Source organism: Lepidochelys kempii, chromosome 2 (assembly GCF_965140285.1).
Source record: "Lepidochelys kempii isolate rLepKem1 chromosome 2, rLepKem1.hap1, whole genome shotgun sequence".
NCBI lineage: Eukaryota > Metazoa > Chordata > Testudines > Cheloniidae > Lepidochelys > Lepidochelys kempii.
Window position 1 is genome coordinate 63,820,125 of NC_136381.1, and position 19,479 is coordinate 63,839,603.

The 19,479-nt window shown below is 42.1% G+C and overlaps 1 long non-coding RNA gene across 2 annotated transcripts in view; it reads right to left on the minus strand.

Annotated features, from left to right (window-relative positions):
- Positions 1-255: 255 nt before the first annotated feature.
- The window catches only part of LOC140906665 (uncharacterized), a 29,363-nt gene continuing 10,139 nt past the window's right edge, over positions 256-19,479 (minus strand). Inside the window, exons 3-8 of one of the 2 annotated variants that reach the window (XR_013635297.1) lie at positions 12,012-12,448; positions 9,467-10,191; positions 3,800-4,559; positions 2,792-3,022; positions 2,233-2,341; positions 256-1,254 (exon numbers count right to left, since the gene is read on the minus strand). This is a non-coding gene — a long non-coding RNA (uncharacterized LOC140906665). Of the gene's footprint in view, positions 1,255-2,232; positions 3,023-3,799; positions 4,560-9,466; positions 10,192-12,011; positions 12,449-19,479 lie in introns of both variants that reach the window. The other variant, XR_013635296.1, reaches the window with a different exon arrangement.

The following is a 19,479-nucleotide window of genomic DNA, read 5'->3' on the forward strand; positions in this document are numbered from 1 at the left end:
CTGGGTTTCCTTTACCATTAAGGCACACCGAACCAACCAACCAGAGAGGACTTTGGTCTCACCCCACTGGCTAACCATAAGTCATACAAGCAATTCCCTTAGACACTCCAGTTTTCCAGTATCATCACCGGTGCCACTCGTTACGAGGACGAATGGTTATGAAAACCAACACCCCAGTAAAAGAAAAAAGGTTCTCCCGATCCCGAAGGACCAAGCCCCAGACCCAGGTGAATATACAAGTCAGATCTTACCCACAAATCACACTGTTGCCAATCATTTAGAGTCTAAAATCTAAAGGTTTATTCATAAAAGAAAAAAATATAGATGAGAGCTAAAGTTGGTTAGATGGAATCAATTACATAGAGTAATGGCAAAGTTCTTGGTTCAGGTTTGTAGCAGTGATGGAATAAACTGCAGGTTTAAATCAAGTCTCTGGAGCACATCCACAGCTTGGATGGGTCAGTCAGTCCTTTGTTCAGCGCTTCAGTTTGTAGCAAGGTTCGTCCAGGAGTAGGAAGCAGGATTGAAGACAAAATGGAGCGGTTTCCAGGGCCTTTTATATTCTCTCTTGTGGGCAGAAACCCCTTTGTTCTTCTGTGCAAAATCACAGCAACAGATGGAGTTTGTAGTCATATGGGCAAGCCACATGTCCATGCATGACTCCATTCTTTACAGGCCAACACCATTGTTCACATGCTACTTTGAATGTCCCAGGAAGACTTCTCATATGTGGATTGGAGTCTTCCGAGATCCATTGTCAGTTAAGTGTTTCTTGACTGGGCACTTGATCTGCAAATTCCTTTCTCAAGAAGCTGACGAAATGCTTCACTAATGCTACTTAGAAACAAACACAAACGCATACAAGTACATAGCCAATATTCATAACTTCAACCACAAAATGATATACACACACCTATAGCATAATCATAACCAGCAAATTACAACCTTTTCATAGACACCTCACATGACAACCTTTGTACAATATTTGGTGCCGCACCAGACCTTGGTTGCAACAATGATCTATACGGTCACCGTTTATGTCAATAACATCACACACAGTATCATCTGAATGTGGATGGGTTTATGCAAATTTCTGGTGATAGTAAATTGCAGATTAGAAGTGAGGGCCTGCTTCTGAGAATCTCTTAGCACTAAAGCCTTCATCCTTTGGACAAGGAGCATAAGTTTTCCAGATGAGTGCAAGTTGTATAGCAATTCAAAGAGAGAGGGATGGTGGGCCCCTTTTGTTCTATTCTGCTGTTGCAAAAGAAACAAAATCACATGGAAATTGTGTCAGCGCAGAGTGTGAAAACAGGGTTGTAAACAACTTAAGATGCAGAGATGGGAAGTAGCATACATTAATGCTAATGCGACAGCATCAACTTAACTTGCCCATTCTCTGAATCTTCTCAAGGCTGGTGGTGGGGGAGTGGCATGTGGGTGCAAATGGTTGAGAGGATGGTGCTATGACAGCACAACGACAAGTCAGTTGTGCTGCCTGTGCTGGGAGTGGGAAGTCGCAGAGTCAGGAGGCTGCTCCCAGATTCCCCCAGGTCCGGGGTGGCCTTTGTAACGATCATTGTAAAGGTTTAGTGCATGGTTGTGTGGGGTAGGTAGCTAGGTGACTTCGGGCTTGTTTTTGTGTACTTCACTTTTAAATTTGTAGATGTGACAGGTTCGCCCCAGGTTGCCACCTGGAACTGGGGTACCACTGAGCCCTCTGACCCACCAGCCTGAGCTCCCTCTCACACTGTGCTGCTGTGACAAGCTGCAAAGCCCTCCAGCCTGCACTTTCACCAGCATCCACACAGGTAGGAACATACCCAGCTGCAGTTACATGCAGGCTCTCTAACCACCAGCTTCCCACTCTAGGACCCCAGAGCAGTACCATCCATCCCTGGTCAAATCTGGCCAGTATATGGGTTTAATACCCGGTCTGCCTCTCCCTCAATGTGAAGAGAACAATGTACACTTGTGGTAACCAAGCAGAGATTTTTCCCCAAGCACTCCAGCTCACTGGTTTAGATTAAAACAAAAACAAGTTTATTAACTACAAAAGATAGATTTTAAATTATTATAAGTGATATCAATCAGATCAAAGCAGATTACCTAGCACATAAACAAAAAACGCAAGCTTAATACACTAAATAGATTGGATATGAATTAGCAGATTCTCACCCTGAGAAATGATACAAACAGGCTGCAGATTCTTAAGGGGCAGGCTGCACTTACTTTACAGCTTGAAGTCCCCAGGTCATTCATATACAGGCTAGAAATCCATTTAGCCTGGGTCCAGCACTTCCTCCAGTTCAGTCTTTGTTCCTCAGGTGTTTCCAGGAGTCTATGTGGGGAGTGAAGAACCCTAAATGATTTCACTCCCTGCCTTATATAGCTTTTGCATATGGTGGGAACCATTTATTTCAAAACTTGGTTCCCAGACTGGTTTGTGGAAAAATACTGACATCCCAAGATGGAGTCCAAAGTCATGTGGCCTGGTCACATGGCTGCTATGACTCTACAAGGACATCACTCACAGACTGTCTGTAGCATTCTCAGGAAGGCTCACCAGGTGGTGGATAAGCTTCTCCTAAGGCCTATTGTTTTTTCTAATGGCCCATTACACTGAATAGGCACTTCCCCATCCACTATCTAGACTGAAAGCATCTTGTCTAGTGGGTGTTACCCAGGGGAAACTACATTTGAAGTACAAATACATAATCAGTATTTATAACTTCAGATACAAAATTGATACATGGATACAAATAGGATAATCATGTTCAGCAAATCATACCCTTTTCAAGGACACCTTTCAAGACTTGTTTTGCATAAAATGCTTCATAATTATGCCATAATCATATCATAATAATATCACTGTGAAGAGCATGGGTGCAGTGTCATAGTAGGCATCTGTGATTTGCTAGAAGTAGCTGGCATTTTGTGTTCAGTTCAGATACAGTCTGTTACAGATGACACACCGACACCATCCTGCCCCAGGGACCGACATTATTTTTGTTCTTTCAATCTAAAATGTTTAAAAAAAAAAAACCCATCAAAATGAAATTCCTGTGTTAGATGGAAACATCTACATAGTCTGAAACTTCTCTTTTCTTACATTTATAGAATGTTCTCATTTGTGTATGTTGGAATTCATCATAAATAATAAAGAGGTATTGATTCAATAATTCTTGAAAACTTTTATTAAAATGCCTAGCCATGGTTACCTGTGCTGCTTTGTTTTGTGTATTCATCTTTCATTCACAATTGACAAGTATTTTTTTTTTTTTTAAAGATGACAAATTCCGGCATCTATTCTTCCTATGCCATCAGAAGAGGAAACTGACCCTACTTTCTTACAAAAGCATGAGGAGGGCAATTTTTCATTTAATTAATCAAGCATCCATCTGCATTATTCAACTTTAGGTGACCTTTTAGTGTGCCACAGGAATGGAAAAGGGACCTCAGTCCAAAAGAGAGTTTCCTTGTGATGGATCGGATGAATTTGCTGATTTGTCTGCAGTATAAACACTCTGACTAGAAATAGTGATAGGAGAGTGAGCTGCTTTTATAGGTAAAGCTTTATGAGGTCTATAACTATACCATCAGATATGGCAGCCAGTGAGAGTTATAATTCTTGAAACCCTCCATGTCAAATGATCATAGCAGCAAATGATCAGATAGGTACAGGGACAGAATAACCCCAAATACTCACAAATCATGAGACAGGCACTTCAAAATGAGATTCAAAAAAATCTACTGATTTTATGCCAAACTAAATAGATGTTAGATTATTTTTACTTACTTTGTTTTTTTAATCATACAGGTTGCTCTCAGGTCATATTTTCAAGTTTTTCTCTATAACCACAGATGGCTAGAAATATTGTTGTTGTTGTTGTTTTAAAAAAAAAGCTGCGATTTTCTTCTATTCACCTGCTTCCACGAGTTAGGGGTTTAAGAAACACACTGAAGATCATGAGAATTGCAATAAAATCACAAGAGCTAGCAACACTGGAACATCCAGATAGACAGGGATGTGTGGAATCCCAAACCTATTCTGAAATTGAGGAAAAAGTATGGGGAGAAGGAAGGTTCTGCTGCAATTCAGGCTAGAAAAGGAGGAAGGGGCATCAGAATGCAAAACCCAGCTCAGCAGAGACCTGTTAGAGCCACCTTTAATCCATCCCTGACCAGGAGCTTGCATAATGTACCAAATGGAACAAAAAGATAAAATAAAAAATTAATGAAAAAGGAATTTATAAATTTAAGGAGATTCCTCCATTGACCACCAACATATGAAAAGAAAAGGAAAAAAAAACCCACAGTTTCCTGGTTTGCAAACATGAAAAGTTCCTCATTTTCACTCTCAGTTTACATATTTTTGTGCAGTTTTAAACCATGCTCACTGTCTACAACCACTGTTTTCACAGTAATAACTACTCACAGGGAAATGCTGGGTATGAGGGATGATTTCAGCAGATAATCATACCCTCTCTCTCTCTCTCGTTCACATCCTCTTTTTTTTTTTTTTTTTAAAAAGGGTCATGAGGAAGAAGTTGAGGACACTGAGAAGGGAGATAAACACAGGAAAAGGAGATCATGTGATGTGTCATTACTGAAAAAGAAACCACAGAACAGCCATATAGTCTTTAGACAACTAAGAAATACAGAGTGTGCTCAAATCAATCAAGAGCAGTCCATTTAAGTAAATCAGACCATAATCTACTCTGCTGCTGTATAGCATAAACAAACATTTCCAGCATAATCATGCTTTTGCTACTTGTATTCTGAAGTAGGACCTGGGATTCTGCAGGATTCCAAGGTCAATTTCTAAAGCAAGGGCAAGAGAATCCTGCAGCAAATGTTCTTCTGTTCTGCGGCTGTAATAACGCATCGCCATCTGTAGCCTCACACCCACAGAATCCCCTGTCGGCAGCTGAATTCCAGAGTCAGGGCTTGTCATAATTCCATGGTCACAGAAGCATTGCCCAATTTATTTGATGCTTTCTGGGTACTTAGATAGTGACACATTCGTAAAAACAGCTACCAATGTACCAAAATAGGTATCGCAACAACTAAAGAGGGGCATTCTCATTAATCTCTCCAGCACTGCGTGTTTGCAGGGAGAAGAGAGGCAGTTCCACAGGAGAGTAAAAGGGTTAGAGCGTCATATGCATACAACGCAGAACTAGCAGTTTTAAATGCAGGAGTGGCTATTGGATTCCAGTGTCTGCTGAAGCCAACATCTGACATCAGTTCTGTGAGTCAGTCCTGCCCTGTCAAGCACTATTCAGACTCTAGCGGCTTAAAGCAAGAGAGGGAAAGGAAAAACAGCACTAGAGTGGCATCATTAAATATCATCTCTCTTCCCCGCTTCTGTCACCTATTTAGTTGGGATTTTTGTTTTGTTTTGATCAAATCCCTTTACTAATTCCGGGTTTATGTGTTTGCAACCAGCGCATTCGGCTTTGATTCTTGTGTTTTTTAAAGGAATTTTACTGCTTGGGCAGATCAAACGTCTGGATTTGTGAAGTTTTCTGCATACCCACAGTACAAGTACAACCCAGACAGCAGCAGTGCGAGTGTCTGCCCACCCTGAGCTGGAGTGCTCACTTCTAGAGGTGAGAGAGCACTTCATTCTCCATGCCTACTAAGACTTTGGCTTCCTGCAGAGACTGCCAGCAACGATACAAATTAGGGGCCAGTGGTGTTAGTAACAGAGATGAGCCTAAGTCACAAAGTTTGGATCCAAAACCACGTCCGGATGACACAAACTTCCCCAAAGGAAACGCAGGAGGGCACAAAAATAATAGGAAAAAATGTTATTCTAAGCATTCATGAACCTCAAAGCTTTGGTCTCTGGTTTGGGTTCAGTCTCAGGGTTTTGGAAGTATGTAACCGTCCTCACTCAGAGGTCAGTCATGAAGTGTGGCCTAGTGGTCAGGGCTACAACCCGTGATCAGCAGGACAGTGTTGGTTGGGGAGCCCAGGCCCTGCCACTCCACCAGGCTCCAACCCAGTGATCTGGCAACCAAGGGTGCTTATGGCTGCCCTCCCTGGGCCACTTCTTATCTCCCTGCCCCACCCCCCAGGCCAGCTCAGTCCAAGGCTTTCCCCTGCTGGGGTAGTCCACACCAAGAAAGTAAAAAAGAGATTACCAGTGTCCAGGGTCCATATGCAGGGGAGGGGAAATGCTTCTCTCTCTGACTGTTTCTGGGGTGGGTCCCTCCCTGCCCTCAAGGAGGGCCCTTTGGGGCAGTTATCCTAAAGATTTTGGCCTTTCCTCTGCTCTGTGCTTCTGGAGGCGCAGGTTGCAGATCTGCTTTCTCCCAGGTCTGCCATCAAATGAGCCGTTTCCTGTCTTCCATTAGATGCAACGTTTGCTGCAGGTGTGGCAGGGCAGAGTTGGCTAGACCCAAAGTAATTCCCTAATCCCTTGTTGCCTAGGATGGTGTTTGTACACCCCATCACACAGTACTTATTTTATCTGAATCCCCTCTCTGCTAGTAACTTGACTGAGAATGGCAGCTCATTCCACATCAAACAACCAACGGATGCTAACACCCTTCCTTCATACCTGACCTAGACAAGTTAGGGGCCAGATTTGAAGTAGTGGCCTACATCTAGGTTTGTCACCTTCGCACTGACCAAAAAGTAAATGAAGACCAAGTCTTAGGCCCTCCCACTAAAACATAACACATCCCCAAACCTTATCTGAAAATACAGCACCTCCTCTTTCAAAGGACACCAAGGAATCATTATAACTGGTTATTGATAAGGGGGAAACAGGAGATGGAATTATCCTAATTAGGACGAAGATTTAATAGTGCTCTTAACCCTTGTGATTCAGGACATATGCCAAGCACTAACTCCCTGAAGTTATGAAGAAACATACTTTATTGGCATACTATCCATTATAAGGGGTTTACATCTTGCTCTGAAGCATCTAATGCTGAGCACAGTTGACGAGAGGATTCTGGATTAGTTGGACAAATTTCCATGTTCCTATTCCCAGCCTTCTTCCACATACAGCCTTAATATTTCTTCCAATAAGACCTTTTTCACTAGGTGTCAGTTCTTGAAGTCATTTATATCCATGGTGAATTCAGTCTAACAACTATGGTACAATTTTAACAACCAGATTCTTTTAGGTTCCTTTTAATATTTCAGCCCAAATTAATTATGCTCCAAATCTCAACGGAACAAATCCCCACGAAAAGTTTCAACAATTTTTTCTTCATTTGCACAAATTTCTTTTTAGATATTCAGGTTTTCATTGCAAAATTTAAAACCTAAAAATGTGGGTAATGAGGATCTCAATTTTCTTTTTAATGAAAACTATTTTTTTTCATTAAAATATTTGTTTTGTCCAAAAGGTATTTTCTATCAAAACCACATTTTGACAGAAAAATTTCAACTAGTCTACCAAAAATTTACCTTCGTTAATTGTCCTAAGACAATTATTTTTTTCTTAATATGTAATGGCATTGATGGGAAAGTACTCAAAAGTATCAACAAGTGCAGCTTTAACAGTATTTCAAATGTTCTACTTATGCAATTTAAAGGACACATTATGTGCTAACCTACACACTTTCCTATTAAGATCTATGAAAATTTGCAGGTGTTTAATTACCTACAAGAGGGCTCTCCTATTGTTCCCTGAATGCAATAGAAGTATAGTGAACACTACAAGGAACATTTTTCATACATTTTATACAGTCTAACATAAGAGCTATGGAGATCAAATACAACTTGTTCCCTAGTTTATAATTTGTATGCAAAACCTCAGACAGATTAACCATAATTTGCTTCTTCACCAAAAAGGATTGTTTAAATATTTTCATTAAATGCGAAGAGTTTTTGTATTCTAAGAATAACTGAGCATCACAAATGTAGTAATCAATTGGAAATTGGGAGAATAAAATATATGAAGAAATTCTATGAAGAAAACTAAAGCTCTCACAGGATTGATTTGAATACACATTACTTTTGCAAAAAAAGGAAGAGTCTTTCTACACTGAGGTCCCAACTCAAGAAAGTGCTTATGCATGTGCTTAACTCTCATCAAATTCAATGGAACTCAAGAACACAGTTGAGTGCTTTCATGATCTAAGCCATGTAAAGTTTGGGGCTTGATCCCATGCCACTGATGCCTATGGACTTGAATAGATTTCAGTAGGCTTTGGATCAGGACCCGAGCAACATGTTTTTCAGGGAGGTTATTTATTTATTTATTTTTCCTCATTTTAACTCTACTCATGTTTAAGGATTTTGCAGGGCTGTTCCGGCTGAGTCACTGTTTCCCCATTGTCAAGAGCACAACAATGTACTATCCGTATTTTCACAGTCAATGTGTGTTGCCAAGAAATCTAAACAAGAGAGAGTAATTTCTGGAGTTCATTGAAAAAATATTGTACAATGCAATGCAAACTTTACTGAAAAAAATTGTTCTCAGACTAGCTTTTTTAAGTGCTTGTTAATATATGTTAAAAAGTATCTGTTTTAATGCAGCTCACTGAATGCAATGGGCTCTGGACCAAGCCCCCTGGCAGCTTGCTTCCTCTCTCTTTTCTTCTCTCCTTTTTTTTTTTTTTGGATGGGGTGAGGGGAGGCAAATCACAGGCGTAACTAATATTTTTGTTCTTTCAAGGCTTGAAATAATATTAAAAGTGAGCAATTTCAAGCCACAAATGTATTGTGTTCATAGATCACTGAGAGTCACTCATTCCATGCTCACCTGCCTGTAATCCATTATGAAACGATACTCATGGATCTTCAGCAAAAGCTTGGCCCAAGATCAGATGCCCGGAGCCAAAGATAACAGAAAAGGCCTGCGTCTTAAATTTGGCAACCTGCATGATTAAAGTGTTCCAGACTTCATACCCAACAATGGGCTACAATCAACAACAGAGACAAAAATTATAGAAAAAGAATAGGGATGTTTAAAATGATCTGGGGATCAAGTATTCCTCTTCTCCTAAATTAAGATGAGAGAGCACCCGAATGAAAGTAAATTTGGGTCTGAAATGAGGGACTGTCCCTATAATAAGTGACAGTTGAGCTGTATTAATACCCCAGTAATTGCCTCATATATAGGACTGTTTAGATCACCTTAAATACAGTTGATCTGTATCTGATACAGTCTGGGAATTGTATACATCCAGCATCACTGTAACACAGTCACCTCAGGGGTGGTAAGTGGTGGCCAGCACACATCATGGCTGCACAGTTACAGTAAGAATGAGAAGGAAGGCTACCAAGAGAACACTGAAGCAAAGCCCTGTTCTAACAAAATTGTCACAGGACCTTTTAATGTCCATCCAAAGCCAAAAAGAATCTGTCGAGAAGCTCCCAACCTTGTCCCAAAGAACCTGATCTGAAGCCCATTTCAGTAAGTGGAAAGACCATTTGGATCAGGCCCCAGTTGCATGAAGCTAATTGTAATAGAGAAAGATTAAGAGATGAGTCATACCTGCCATGAGTCCAATCTCTGGTTCCAAAGCATCTTGGCATTTCAGTACTTAGATTCTTCACCAGCTCCATCAGTTCAGAGGCTGTCACACAGCAGCATCAGGCCAGGATGGCAAAGTGCACAAGATGTGACCCAGAGGCCCATTGGTCCCAACTAGAAAACAGTTCACTGTTAATTACAAGCACCTCCTGTCTCAGACCTGACAAACTCACTACACCTAGTACACCGTTTTCATGGTATTTATCGCTAAAGGTTAGCATGCAAGGTCTCTACTGAAATCTTGTAACTTATCGATACTCAATCATTCTGAGATGTTTAAGGACTAATATAACTACATTGAAAATGTACTTCTGGTCTTGGAGTGAAACCTATGAGTCACCAGGGAATCATGTCTCAGTCACCATTCAGGGCCATTCAAGTGGGAGGGGGGGATGTCACCCCGCCTTGGTTAGCCAATTATGTACTGCATTGCTCAATTGTCCACCATTACACCAAACCAGAAAAGCCAATGGAAAACCATCAAAGTATAAACATTGAAATCACCTGGAAGTGAAGAGGAATGATAAGACAGTGAGGGGACTGCCGTGTATGTGAATAAAGACAAAAGACTGGTTCAATATAGCACAGGATGGAGAAAGACGCTCTGCATCTATTCACTGAAGAGGTACCTTAATGAATGGCAGTGCTTCATGAAAGACTAGCTACTGGCTCCTTGGAGTGAGAATCTATTTGATTAGATAGGAAAGATAATTATTAATAAGTGTAGGCCCCAGTTTTCTGATTTTGTGTTGAATATAACCATTTGTTTCCATGACTCAGTCTTGTTTCTATTTGAATCTCTATTCTCTCTTAAATAAATTTCCTTTTGTTTTACTATAATCAAATTCAAGTGGTGTGTGTGTGACAGAGTGGTGAGCTAAGGTAAAACTGGTGAACTCAGGTACACTGTTCCATTAGGAATGTCTACACTGCAAAGAAAAATCCGTGGCACTGAGTCTCAGACCTGGGTCAACTGATTTGGGCTCGCAGGGGCAAAAATAGCAGCGTAGATGGTCACACACAGGCTGGAGCCTTGGCTCCGAGACCACCTCCTTCACTGAGTTTCAGAGCCCACACTCCAGACTAAGTGGAAACATTCAACACTGCTATTATTAGCCTCGCAGCCCAAGCCCCAGTCAACTGACCCAGGCTCTGGGACTTAGAGCCATGGGTTTTTCTTTGCAGTCTAGACATACACCTGGGGACAGAGGATCTGGGATTTCTGTGGGTACCCAGTGATCACGGACTGGATACCACAGAGGGACGCTATGAAGGGACTTGGGGGCTGAGGTGCAGCTGTTGTCAACCTGCAAGGCTGGTGTAGCCCAGAGGAGAGTGTGGGAGTGTCTGATGGGCTGGGTGCGTTAGAGCTAATGCCCAGCTGGCACAAGCAAGACCCCCTCACACTGGAGGAAGGTGGCAACAAGGTGATTCACAGCCCTGGGTGGCCTGAGAAATATCACCATGGCTAACCTCTATCCCTTACCCATCCAAATAATAAGTGGATTTTTTTTAAATGGCTCATTTCTGTAACCAATATCCAGGAGTCAAAAATATATTCTAGGGTAGAGGGTACAGCTAGGTTCCTCGTCTGTTTATACCCCTCATATAGAAGTTACAACCATGCCCACTTCACAGCTACAGTCTTTTCATGCAACCTCGCTCTCCCGCACTGATCTGTAAACATGGCTCCAATTTATAGCATTGACTGAGCTTTAACTGTGTTTTGGAACCTGTTGGTTTCATTAAGGCCTCGTCTCCACTACAATTGGAAAACCAAGGGAGGGGTCAATCAGATTGTTAGCCAGCTCTGCAGTCTGACTGGAGCATAGACATTGTTATTTGGGATCTCTCTGTGGGGGCCAATTTCCCCATTTACCTTGAGGATGGTGCAAGTTCAACGGTCTCGAATGACTAGCCATACTTTCTGACAGTGGGTGTGTCATGGGGGTCCCTGTATGTTGAGCGGGCCCACCCCCTTTGGCTCATTGAGGGGGTTGATACATGCCGTCGGGACTCCCTGATAGATCAGGCAATTTCAATTAGAGGGACTCAGGGCTTCTGGTAGGGCCCAGTAAACTCTCTGTCTATGCCTCTTGAGCTTCTTGGCTGGGGCAAGCAATTGCAGCTGGGCTTTGACACTCTGGGCCAGGTAAAGACAGCAAATAGTCTGCAGTCCATAGGTGGGGCACAGCCAATGCTCAGTCTCTAATCTCCTAAATCTCCCAGCTAGGACAAACAATAGCAGTTAGGGGGCTATGATACTCTGGGCAGGACAGGACAAGCAGTCAGTTTGTAGCCCCTGGGCAGGGCAGGGCAAACAATCAGTCTATAGCTATAGCCCCTAATAGCCACACCTAGTGGCAAATGCTGTGGGGGGTGGGGGTAGGGGTACCTGAGCCCACCTTACTCCACTGGGTTCCGACCCAGGGTCCTATGAAGCCTGGAAATTCCAAGTTAAGAGTTCAAGCATCAGCTTCTAAGCATTCCCTGGGTCACTTCCTACCGCAAAGCTTATCTCAGGCATCTCTTTGGCTGGCAGCAGCTCAGCATCCCAGTCAGTCTCTGTGGTCAGCTGGTCGTCCGCAGTGTAGTCCAGATCCATGGTTCCCACCGCTTGGAGAGTCACAGACACCTCTGCAGGAGACTGCAGCACATGTCCTTCCTCCTCTTCAGGCAACCCAGACTGATCTGGACTGCCTCCTTTTATCTGTCCCTTCCACACTAAGCAGGCCCAGCAGGGATGAGGGGGTGTGGTTTCCTGGGCCCACAGTGATTGGTCACGCCCCATTGGCCCAGTGCAGGGTTGGTACACCCCGTCACAGTGCACTTTATCCAAAATTGTCTGATATTTCAGCCTGGGGATATTTCACAGACAGTAGCACAAATCTCACAGCAGCTTTTCCACCCTTTTCCTGCTGCTGCTGCTGCTCTCCAACAACTCTGGCCAGTTAAAAAAAAGACAGCATTATTTTAAAGAGGGTATTCATATTTTGATGGAACCGACCAGCATTCACTGATATAATTTTAATCTTTTTCACAATGCTAAACAAAACAAAGCAAGGGGAATGGGGGGGAATCATGTTAAGAGCTTTAAATATCAAGAAAAAAAACAAAAGAGAAACATCTGAATTTACAAAAAGAAAAGGAGTACTTGTGGCACCTTAGAGACTAACCAATTTATTTGAGCATGAGCTTTCGTGAGCTACAGCTCACTTCATCGGATCCGATGATCAAATAAATTGGTTAGTCTCTAAGGTGCCACAAGTACTCCTTTTCTTTTTATTTGAATTTAGTAGTTGGAGGAGCCTTTTGGATCATCAGTGAGAGAGAAAGAGAGGAAGACAGATAAAGATTTAAATTCAGTTCCTTTCTTCTCCTATTATGCAGGACTGCAGCATCAACAACCAGCAATTGAGGGGCGAGATACATCATTAAACTTATTTATAGCATCAACTACTTTGCATTCATCCACAAAAGTGAAACTGTAAAAAGGAAAAAAAAAAGTATAAAGGGAGTGTGTGATTCTTTCATTAGGTTGTCTGTAATGTTGGATTGGTCCATAAATTAATGTGTATACGAGGACAGAAAAAAAAGAATTCAAAGCTTTGCCATTGTAATTACAGCTCTTTAAATATCAAAAGACACAAAGAAAGATTCCTTCTGAAAAGAATACAGACTCTCTTGGCAAGCCACTATTAAATACTTGCATAAATCTGCAGTTTGTAACACTTACCTCCCCCCTCCACACTAGATTTTGGTGACATTGCTATAATGAATTACAGGTCTTTTCCAGTGTGACTAGGTGGGCTTTCTTTCTTTCCTTTATTTACCAGGATAGCCTGGTGAGAGAAGACACCTTTTTTTGAGTGGGAGGTTTAAATGGGATAGTGGGGGTGGGTAAGGAAGGGCCTTGGACTGAAGGATAGCAGATTTGTTTGTGCTGTTCCACATTCACAACATGAAACATCTCAGACACAAATGACAAAAGCCCTGATAATTACCACACCATTACTACAGATCCATCCTCTAATGTATAACATGCACAGAGTTACCAGGTCCCACAGTGCCTATGCTATGTTTAATTATATGCAATTTTAATTACTTTTTAACTAAAAGCAGAAAAGACAACATTCTCCCCACTAACCTGCTACAAAGCTCACCACTCACCCCCAAGCCACTCATTTCAAACAAAACCCTCCCTTGCACTGTCCCCTAAAGATCAGCAGACTCTGGCTGTGTCAGTTCAGCAGGGGCAATGAATTCCAGAATCAAAGGCCCTTCCCCAAGAAAATACTACCTGCCACCAGTCTCCAAACTGTTAGCTCAGTGACCTTCTCTCGTCTGATATGGTAGTCAATAGAGGTAGTCTCTAAAACAGCCAGGCCTCGACCCAATATAGGGTTTTTAGATCAAATTCAACATCTTAACTTGCACATGGAAGCAGCTAGGAAGCCAGTGTAGTTGTCTTGAGAAATGGCATAATAATTTCCATGAGGCTGACACCACCAAACAGGTGAGAAGCTGCATTATGCACCAAGTAGTTGCAAGGGAAGTCCCGGTGGAGGTGCATTAATCCAGGCTAGAAATCACAAGGCATGAACTCTTGGGACACAGTCCAGGCCCAAGAAAAAATAGAAAGGTTTCAGAGTAACAGCCGTGTTAGTCTGTATTCGCAAAAAGAAAAGGAGTACTTGTGGCACCTTAAAGACTAACCAATTTATTTGAGCATGAGCTTTCGTGAGCTACAGCTCACTTCATCGGATGCATGCAAAGCTCATGCTCAAATAAATTGGTTAGTCTCTAAGGTGCCACAAGTACTCCTTTTTTTAAAAAAAAAATAGAAAGTTACTCATAGCATCAAATAAATAAATAAATAAAAAATCACACTCTTTCTGAGCGGAGGGATCCAGAGTTTACTAAATTGTCTACTTCCCAGAGCAATTTTGCTGGGCGAGACTTCATGGGCCTAATGGTGGAGGGAAAAAATGAGACGTGCCATTTGCCATCACAGCTGAAGCACAGTGTTACAGGAGTGCTCTTTAAACAATAGCTGTCTATGTATGTAAATAGTTAATATCAGAGTGCCAATAGATGAAGCTCAAGAATTTATAACATAGTTCCTAGGTTTTATAGGATCAATAAAATTTGTGCTTCCTGCAAATGATTTCCTCTGCATAGCTCTTTACATGGAGCTCTTCACACAGAAAATTTTAAAATCTCTCCACACCACAATGAATTAGACTCAGAGTGTGATTTCCACCACTAACACTAACCTCTACCCTGCATCTGCTTCAGCTCATCAACCTATGAGGGTGCCTTCACATGGAGAGAGAAGAGACACAATTGGCCAAAAGGAGAATTTTGCTGGGGCAGAAGCAGCATGCTTAGGGCTGGAGAAGATAGCACTCTCTTGCCCTCCTTGCAGCAGGTGAGCCAGGAGTGGGGCTCAGTGTATGAGGGGACATATAAAGAAAAGGAGTACTTGTGGCACCTTAGAGACTAACAAATTTATTTGCGCATATAAATTTGTTAGTCTCTAAGGTGCCACAAGTACTCCTTTTCTTTTTGCAAATACAGACTAACACGGCTGCTGCTCTGAAACCGGACATATAAAGGCTCTGCAGTCCATATGTAGCCTGGGTCTGGTTGCCTCCCCAGTTGTTCTAATTTATGCCAGTGGCCACACTAGTTTCCCAGGCAGAATCTGGAGGAATGAAGGTGGCATAAGCCTCTGGAGACAGCACAGAACCTATCGCTAAGTCTTCATGTTTATAAGTGAAAAGCACAGATCACCAAATATGCAATGAAATAAGTTATTGTTTTGGTGAAGAGGAGCATATCCACTAATACAATGTAAAGCAAACCCAACCAGTGAAGTGGTTGTAACACCGACAGATCCAGGTGCTCACCCTGGCTCTGCCCCCGCCCCACCCTGCAAAGCACGGGGACCGGGGCAGTCACCCCAATTCGCTGTACCCAAGGGACAGCTATGCCTGGAGGTAAACCTGCACTGACCACTGTTAAGACTGACTTGACACCATTTAATACAAGTCATATGCTTTCCTCCTAATTAGCTAACAAGCCAATTAATTATGAGAGGCATCTGGTTTTGGCCTAAAGCCAAACTGCAATGGTGTCATTAGGCTTTGCTTTGTAACAAAATCATGTATTACATTCTTTGAACTCTCAACTCAATTATACTGTACTTGGATTCCAGGTAGGTACAAAATATTTAGACTCACATTAATATTAGGCACAACAACAATAATTCTTCTCACATGTATAAAGAACTTTTAGTCCCAAAGGATCCCAGAACACTTTACAAAATTTGGACTCAATGCTACAAGACTTTTTCATGCATAACTCCTTTTGAAATAAAAGGGAATACCCCTGGAGGTCAATGGGAATTCCACTCTCCATGGGCTTGCCGACTGGTCCCTAAGCTAGTTCCTATATAAAACTGCTTTTCAATGATGGACAGACTCTTATTATATATGTTTTAATTGGAAGCTGTTTCCATCACTGAAAATGCAGGTATCTGCATTTTGTCTGGGGGAAAATGCAGATACCTTGTTTGTTTATGTATGTATCGTTCATTTATGTAACACTAACATTTAATCTGCATTCAGCTATAGTAGGGGTGCCAATTTGGTAATATTTAAAAACCAGACACTCCAACAGGAGTGCCAGAACCTCCCCTGCCCCGCCTCCTCACCTGAGGCCCCGCGCCTTCCATCCCTCTTCCCCCAACCCCAGTCACTTGCTGCTTTCCCCCCCCCCCCAGCCCCGCTACCTGGGTCAGGAGGGACTCACCTGTGGAGCCGGGGCTGGGAGCTGCAACCGCCCAATGCAGGTAGCAGGTGGCCCTGGCTGATTAGGGGCTAACGTGGGTGATGACACTGCACCTCCCCAACTCCCCTGCCTGCAATGACCAGACACTGGCAGGTCCCCTTTTTTGAATGGGCCTTCCTATCGAAAACCAGGCACCTGGCCACACTAAGCTACAGTCATAATATATCTGTTTTACAGGACTATTCTGATCACCTAGTCTGATCTTCTGCATAGTACAGAACAACAAATTTCATATTGTTATTCTTATCCTCCTGAAGGACAAAGCTGCCTGGCAGAATCTGACTTGACTCCTGTATAAATTTTATGCAGCCAAATTAGGGAAACCTGTAGAAACCAAACTTTGGATGTCTATTTAAATCAAAGCTATATTACTTATGGGTTCGCTAAGTGCTGAGGAAACTGCTGATACCATACTTAATAATTTTATGAAACTGTTGCCCGTGCATTGGTAAGAGGATAGCATAATAAAACCATATCAAATAATGCTGAATTTTAAATCCACTGTAAAGCAAATTAGGTATAAAGAAAAACAATGAGTGACAGAACATTGAATTAATTAAATGGTGGGAGGGACCCACAACACAATTGTATCTATGATGTTTGTATGTTTTACTGACATGCTACAAAAGTTTTAAACCCCAAGCACTTACCCAAGGAAATATCAAATCACTATTTTCCCCACATTCTTTCTGACCAATTTTGGAGCAGCTGGGAGCTTAATTGTTTCTAATCATCTTTAAAAATGAACTTATGATGTTGCCACCTGTTGGCATAAGATAGTTACAGCATTTCAAGGTTCCAGACAGAGTTAAAAAGATGTAGAGAATTAAAAGGGACAAATGTGAAAAATCCATGCTCTCATTTGGTTTCAGTGTTCACATCTGTTCTCCTCAAAGATTTTTCCAATATCATAAATCTACTCTGGTCCCAGTATCTTGAAATGTTATGGCATTTACAGTAACGATAAAATCCATGTACTACTAGAGTTTCCTACATTCCAAAACACCAAAAAAGACTAGCCCTCATCAGTAAACTAAACAGGATACAAAGGTAAAGCATCTAACAACATTATTTATACTTCATTCAACTCACCGCATTGTGGAAGGATGGGACAGAGGCAGATGATTAAAGAAATGGAGCCATAAATCAAATAGTATCAGCCAGTTTTAACATTCCTGTCTGCAGATCTGGTGTCATGGAAAAGTGAGATCAGAAGAGACCTCTAACTGGAAAAAGGGTTCTCTTTCTAGTGGACCCGGTCACAATTCAGAGCAATGGCAGCTGTATTTTCACAGTCAAGAGTCCAAGAACCTTAATATTAATTCAGCCCACTGGCAAAGAGCTGGGGTTCATCACACCTACATCTGTTTGCCTGCCAGCCTCTGAATTGGTACACCTTCATGTCCTTCCTCCTGGGCCCCATGAGCATGCCTTGACCATTTGAGCTTGTGGTATTTGTCTCCCTCCAGCTCCTTTCATCTCTCCTGCATGAGTAGCCTTTTCCACTACAGCCTTCAAGTATCTGGACCTCTCACAATCACTGCTACTTCTGCTGTCTGTGGCACTGTCTCCTCAGTCTCCTGCCTGCCCTGTAGGAGGAAAAGGGGGGGCCCTGTCTTTAGGTGTACCCCATCCTGCCTCAGATCATCTGGTGCAGCATGGGTTACCTCCTCCCATTTCTTCAGATCAGCAGTGGACAAATCTTGCTGCTCACACAAGCTCAACAGCTGCTGTTTCTTCAATAGTTCCTAATTCCTACTCTGGTCTCTCTCTTCTCTATTCCTTTTCCAAAAAGATTATGAGACCCTTTTTTTTTCCTCTGTGCTTTTTCCTTCTATAATGTTTGCTTTCAATATTGTTGTCATTATTGTTGTCAGTAATTCACGCTTTCACATATGTCATAAATATAAAGGGAAGGGTAAACCCCTTTGAAATCCCTCCTGGCCAGGGGAAAGCTCCTCTCACCTGTAAAGGGTTAAGAAGCTAAAGGTAACCTCGCTGGCACCTGACCAAAATGACCAATGAGGAGACAAGATACTTTCAAAAGCTGGGAGGAGGGAGAGAAACAAAGGGTTTGTGTGTCTGTCTGTAGTCGTCTTGGCCAGGGACAGAACAGGAATGGAGCCTTAGAACTTTTAGTAAGTAATCTAGCTAGGTATGTGTTAGATTATGATTTCTTTAAATGGCTGAGAAAAGAATTGTGCTGAATAGAATAACTATTTCTGTCTGTGTATCTTTTTTGTAACTTAAGGTTTTGCCTAGAGGGGTTCTCTATGTTTTGAATCTAATTACCCTGTAAGATATCTACCATCCTGATTTTACAGGGGGGATTTCTTTATTTCTATTTACTTCTATTTTTTATTAAAAGTCTTCTTGTAAAACACTGAATGCTTTTTCATTGTTCTCAGATCCAAGGGTTTGGGTCTGTGGTCACCTATGCAAATTGGTGAGGCTTTTTATCCAACATTTCCCAGGAAAGGGGGAGTGCAAGTGTTGGGAGGATTGTTCATTGTTCTTAAGATCCAAGGGTCTGGGTCTGTAGTCACCTAGGCGAATTGGTGAGGCTTTTTACCAAACCTTGTCCAGGAAGTAGGGTGCAAGGTTTTGGGAAGTATTTTGGGGGGAAGGACGCGTCCAAACAGCTCTTCCCCAGTAACCAGTATTAGTTTGGTGGTGGTAGCGGCCATTCCAAGGATAACGGGGGTAATATTTTGTACCTTGGGGAAGTTTTGACCTAAGCTGGTAAAGATAAGCTTAGGAGGTTTTTCATGCAGGTCCCCACATCTGTACCCTAGAGTTCAGAGTGGGGGAGGAACCTTGACATGGTGGCACAGTGGTGGGATTAACCTGAAATCATTTTGAGATCCAGTTGAGATTTTTTGAACTAGAAATACAGATTTTAAAAAGGAATTTTTAGGAAGTCCAGAAGGCAGCTTTGAAACTGAAAGCAGCTTGGTTTCTCTCTGCTTTGTGGCCAAGCAGAGACAAAAGGGGATTATCTTGTGAATTGCAGGTTTCATTTGCCTGGAGGCAGGGTACTTAACTCCTGCAGGGAAATTCACAGTCTTCCAACCCAGAGGTTTGTTTTTTTTTTCTTTTCTTCCTAAAAGTAAATAGGG